General features: G+C 37.9%; 1 long non-coding RNA gene across 1 annotated transcript; it reads left to right on the top strand.

Annotated features, from left to right (window-relative positions):
• Positions 1 to 1,656: 1,656 nt before the first annotated feature.
• On the top strand, positions 1,657 to 4,867 carry LOC139359084 (uncharacterized). Its single transcript, XR_011614705.1, has 2 exons — positions 1,657 to 2,485; positions 2,562 to 4,867. It is a non-coding gene; the product is annotated as an uncharacterized lncRNA (long non-coding RNA).
• Positions 4,868 to 6,179: the final 1,312 nt, after the last annotated feature.

Below are 6,179 nucleotides of genomic sequence, written 5' to 3' on the forward strand. Positions count from 1 at the left end.
TGTGAGCCACTGAAACCTCTTTTCTTTATGAATACCTAGTCTCAGGTATTTCTGTATAGTAGTGTGAGAATGGGCTAGTACACTTCATAATGGGATTAGTTCCCTCATAGGATGAGAAAGAGATAGGAGAGCTTTTCTCTCCACCATGTGAGGATTCCTCAAGAAGATGGTTATTCGTATGCCAGGAAGTGAGTCCTTACAAAGAGATGAATATGCCAGTACCTTAATTTCGGACTTTTCAGTCTCTAGAACTGTGAGAAATAAATTTCTATTGTTTAACTTACTCAGTCTATGGTATATTATCTCAGCCAAAGCTAAGACAGGATTATACAAATGTATAATACATTTTCTTTTCTTGCTTTTATAAGAGTCGGGAAAGATATCAGTTGCCTTATCCAACCAGAAAAACTATTTTTAGGGCCTTCCTGCAGCAAAAATCATTTGGGCAACGTCCTCATGTCTGTGATAATTAACAATACTTTATTAAGTTTTTCTGACTTGGAGGCAGAGTGGAATGACCTATTCTTCTGAAGATAGTTATTGAAAGGCCTCAAGGTACCTTGACTGACAAACTAGCCAAGTCCCTAGACTTTCAGCCTTTTTAAATTGATGGAGAGAAGGCTTTCCAAGCAATGATCGAGAAGCATGTCTTAATATGTGCCAATACGTTCATGTCAGAGCTAGTCTTTCCATCTTAATCACTGTAACTCAGGAGTCTGAGGAGTCCGTGTGTTGCCATTTCTAGAACTCTCATTGACACTTACTTGCATTCATTTATGCCAAATTTCTGGGTTATTCCAGGTCCTTATAAATACATCTCTTGGATCAGCAATTTGATAAATGGAATTCAGCTTCCAACGAGTACTGTGATCATTTATAACAAAGCATTCTGCAGTTTATTTTCTGTAGCATCCTGGCTGTACTCCGGAGTTTAAGCCAGCAGTTTGTCATTAGGCAAAGAGGCTGTGTTCTTTTGGGATTTGGTCTGATATACAGTCTTGGATTTTTCTGGTGTGAAAGCCTGTTCCCTAAGATTTTCCTGTCAGTGCCCTTGCCTGGCAAACCTGTGAAATCTGTACTAAATGTTCTGTTTCTATCCAGCCTGGACATCTCCATAATTTCATACCTAATATCCACACATTTAAATTAAGAATCCTGCTCAATCAAAAACAAAACACCTTACAAATTTCTGGGAATCAAGAAACATCACTAGAGAAAGCCTAAAAACAATCTTTCTATGAGAACACCAAGAACTTTAGAAATATAGAAATCTGCTCTGCATGTGTGGATAGCTGTATGTCCTGCAGTCCTGACTCTGGGAGCCTGTTCACGAGTGACTGTGACGGTAAAATTATACTCTATAAACTGACTAGTCTTTATGGTCCTGTAAAAACATTAAAGTCCACAGCAAATTTTGATTGCTTCCTATAAATTGTGACAACCTCTGATAATCTAATTCCCATGAAGCTGTTTCAAACCTAAGAACAACCTTGAAGAACTTGCCTTGAAGAGCTTGAAAAAAAGACTGCTTTTCACCCTTTTCACCCTTTTCAGAATCATTACAGATGATTTTCTCATCCAGAAAACAATAATAAAATTTTCTTATTTTAGCTATTCCTTCTTATCTTTTGATATTAATATATATCCTTGCAAGGATGGCACACTTTAACTGTTCTACAGGTTCCATGCGTCTACCTACACAAAGGTCTTGTTTGTTTATTATTTTGTCCATCACATGAATTAAAATGGATACCTAATATCATTGAACTAATTTGCAATAAACTTTGGAAGCACTGGTACAATAAAACAGATCAAAATTTCATTAACCAACTATGCGAGGAACTATTATAGATGTCTCTTCAAAATGTCTTTTCAAAAGGATGGGCACCAATGTTGTAGCCTTTCAATTAAGATTCCCCCTCCTCAGGCTCAAAAAAGTAATTTTTCATATTATGTCCAGCCTACAAACACCCTGCTTTGTATCCAGTGTGAAGTCCCAAGGTATAAAACCAGAATATATAGAAAAGACACTTTCTATGCATTAAAGAACTGAAAAGACCCTGTTGTAAATGATATTGTCTTCTAAAAGAGAGATACTGTTCTTTTTCCTCAAGGGAATAAGAAAGGTATCATAACGTCTCTAATTCTGATCAGGAACTATGCTGATTGAGAGCTGGATGCAATTTAGATGTGGGTTGGTTTCACTCGAATTATTCTTGTTAGTGAAGTGTGTTTCTGCAAGTCTTTCAGTTGAGAGCCTGGAGGTCTCATCTACTCAGTCCTGAATGATGGAGGAAATTTATTTTGAACTTAATATTAACCATATAGCTTTTGTCTCCAACCAGCTTCAAAATTGGCAAATGCCATGAGAAAGAAGTTGGCCCCACCTCATTCCAGTTCTATGCAAATGGTAAAATCTTTGTGAAGTTCTTACGTCACTCAGAAGTTCAAGTCCAAAGTCTAAGGAATCCCAAGTGGAAAAGTGGTAAGTGGCTGTAAAATCTCATTGCTGTTTAGATTCTCTCTCTATGATTTCCACATCATGTCTGTTTTATCTTCAGGTTTTGGTCCTTGGAAATTCTTTGTTTCCTAAATTCTTGAGACTCTAAAAGATCACAAGCTACTTTAAAGAAGCTTTCAACCCAGATTCTAATCTCTTATCCAGTCAGACATCAATAAATATTTTAGAGAAAACCACCACGTGTTTGAGGATTCCCAGGTCTTCAGTTTTGTCGCTCCAGTTCTCCACAACCAATACAAGATTTGATGGCAACTCTTTCAGCAGGGTGCTCATGCTCTACCTGAGCTGAACCTCAATCCTTAGCCAAACTTCAATCCTTAGACTCGAACCTATACTCATAATAAGAAATACTCTGGGGAAAAACGGTCTGCAACTTTAGCTAAATTTTGGGAAGTATTATTTGTCTGAAATTTTGTCAACATAAAATTGTTTGCATCTATAATCACTGATGAGTTTAATTAAATTATTTTAGTATGTTACCTAGCTTTTCCCACAGTCTTTACTGGGAATATCAGTCTGCCGAAATCTACTATTTGTACTAAAAAGCAGAAATTCTACCAATGAGTTAAATTTGACAACCAAGTTGATTCACATCAATCTTACTCTATTTCTGTGTAATATCTGACACAATCTAGAAGCCTGCCTTGCGCTACTAATGCCTCCGTATTGTGAATTTTTTTTCAACATTCTGATTCTCTGTTTCTACTTACCCAATTGAAGTTTCTATTCCTCATCCTAATTCTTCCTTCAGACACTTACTCCTAGAGATCTCATTTTGTACCATGACTTCAAATTCTTTTGAGACATGTATGATGCTAAATCAACAGGTTCCATCCACATAGCTCTTCTTGAATATCTCAGTTTTACTCAAAATGTGAACTTCCAAAATCAACTCATTTTTTATCTTGAATTTATTTCCTGAATCCCCTATTTCAGTGAATACTATCCCCAGCATCGTACCTTCTTATGCTATTACGTATTTCCAACCTTCAATTATTCCAGGGCCCACAAAAAGTTGACTTTTTGATTAACTTGACATGTAAGGATTAATGATGAATCTAAGTGTATTAAATGGAACTTCAAATAATCAAAATGCAACTTAAAAGGAGTGTGTATCCTTTACAAGGATAGGGAGCACAGATTACAGCAACTACTTGTTTTCATTTTGAAGTCTTTATCTGTATTTTACCCAGGCCACAAGATCCTCAGGAACTTCCCCTGTATTTATATTGGAGGTATCTCCTGCTCCTCTGATACATGTTGAAGCAGAATAATTCCCTGACCCCTTCATGGGACTCATGACTGGATGCCTCATTTACTCAGCCTACTGCTCTGAACTCCTTGCAGGAGGAAGTGTGCAAGAAAACTAGGCAGGAACTGGAGTGCACAAGACCTGTGATAGGCCAGCCACTTCAGTGCCTGGCCTAGTGCAATCAAACTTCCCTTGCACAGATATGCTGTATTCCACCCTTCACAGGAGGGAGTGCATAGGTGAGTGGGTACAAGAGCCAGAGTGAGCACTTTTGGGCACTGGCAGGAGCGAACTCCATGCAGACACTGTAGCAGCGTCCAGGCAGGGTGCCTCCAACTCCCAAAGCCCCAGAGGGTGTGTTACAGTGCTCTTTTAACCCTGTCATCTGTGGACGGCTTCAGCGTTAACAGCTCAATGGGCCCTTTGCCTTTTTACGTGAGGTGGCCACCCTCTGCCAGCAAGGGCAAAGGGCCAATGTGACAACCTTTTGTGTCCACACTTGTGGCTCCCAAGTTCCTGTCCAGCATCCAGGAAAAATGAGGTCGCAGGAACAAATTGAAGGATGGTAAATGCAAGGGATTTTATTGGTGATGAAAGTGGCTCTCAGCAGGAAGGGCAGCTAAAAAGGAAATGGGGCGGAAAGGGATGAAGTTCTGCCATCTCCAGCTGGATTCTTCTCTGAAGTTATGCCATCAAGCTGTTCCTCTGAAGTCAAGTCACTTCTCTCTGATGTCCAGCCATGGTCCCTGATGTCCACTTTCTTCTCCTCTCTGCTGGCTGAGTCTGGGGCTTTTATGGACACAGGATGGGGTGAGGTGGTGCCATGGGTTGTTCAGGAAAAGACAACATTCGGGTAGGAAAACAGGGATATAAGTTCTCACTTTGGGCTGCAGTTTCAGACTTTTTGACTTGAGGGTGGGGTTTTGTCAGGGACCCAACCCTGCCTGCCTAGAATTTTTCTGCCTCCTGTCCCTATCAATGTCATATCAAGAGATCCCAGCCACCTACTTTTCTAAATACACATTGCCAAAAACATATGGCAATATATTTGGAAAAGGGAAAGTGTTAAGAATTTTACAAGCTAACATGGTAAATTAGAGAATAGGAAAATTATCCTAATAATAAAAGAATAAGAAAATATGTATTGATGTTTTTACTATGCAAAAACTTTGGTGGTCCCTTTTCCCCCAAAAGATAAACATTTATTAACATTAATAGACTCAAACCCAGTGCTGGTAGTTAATTAAATTTAGATCAGCAGATGAAATGTGAGTGGTCAATATTATTTTTATTAATTTATCATATTCTACTTACAAAGTAAGTATTTTCTACTTACAAAGTTTAAAAATAAATATATGAATATGTGATAGGAATAACCTCACATACATCTTTGAATTTATTGTGGAAGTATAAATACCTATAATATCTCCAGGGTGCAGCATTTAATTTTTATTTATTATTTCCATGGGAAATTGGAGCTGTAACAGTTTTCATGTAAAATATTCAATTAAAACAACCCTTGTGCAATAGGGTAGAAGGTAATATGGAATTTGGCCACTTGAATTCCAATGTAATGCCAGCAGTTGGAGAAATAATCAGAGTGTTTCTAAAATTCTACTGCTTCCAACATGAGGTAAATTCTCTCAGAACATCTTCTATCACCTGGCACCCATTAAACTCTTACTCAGATTGACAGATCAAAGTCGTAATTTATGTAAGGTTCATATAAACTAGTGTTAGCTCAGAGTCAGTATTTAATAGTTTTTGAAAAATTTGATTATTTTTTCCTCCATTGTTCGCCTATAAATATTAAATATTGCCACAATGATTCCTTAGGAAAAAGAAAATTCAAAAGGGCATAATGTTTCAAAGTCAGTCTGAGTCAGACTCTTGAGTCAGGGTGCTTGAGTCATTCTGCCTGGATCTGAATTCAGAATTCACTACTTTTGTAATATTTTCCCTAAGTGAAAAACCACCCTTCTTAAACTTGAATTGTGATTTCTATGTAATATGTTAACGCTACCTGACCAGTGAATTTATTTAATTAACTAAAATGATCCATGCAAATACTTAACACAAACACTCACTACATGCTAGCAAAAATAATAATAATCCTTAATTAATAGTAGACTCAAAATGTGACATTGAAATGTTAGTCAAAGATTTATCTTTCATGAACACTTCCCATTAACATTAGCCACTTTCAGCAAAAGGTTCATTCTTTTTCTTTGCTAATTTCCTTGTCTTCCCATCTTTTGTTAGAAATAATCAAGCAGTTGCCAGGCATGGTGGCTCATGTCTGTAATCCCAGTACTTTGGGAGGCTGAGGCAGGCGGATCACCTGAGGTCAGGAGTTAGAGACCAGCATGGCCAACATGGTGAAACCCCGTCTCTACAGCAACACAG

The sequence above is a fragment of the Macaca nemestrina genome, chromosome 16 (assembly GCF_043159975.1).
Source record: "Macaca nemestrina isolate mMacNem1 chromosome 16, mMacNem.hap1, whole genome shotgun sequence".
Classification (NCBI taxonomy): domain Eukaryota; kingdom Metazoa; phylum Chordata; class Mammalia; order Primates; family Cercopithecidae; genus Macaca; species Macaca nemestrina.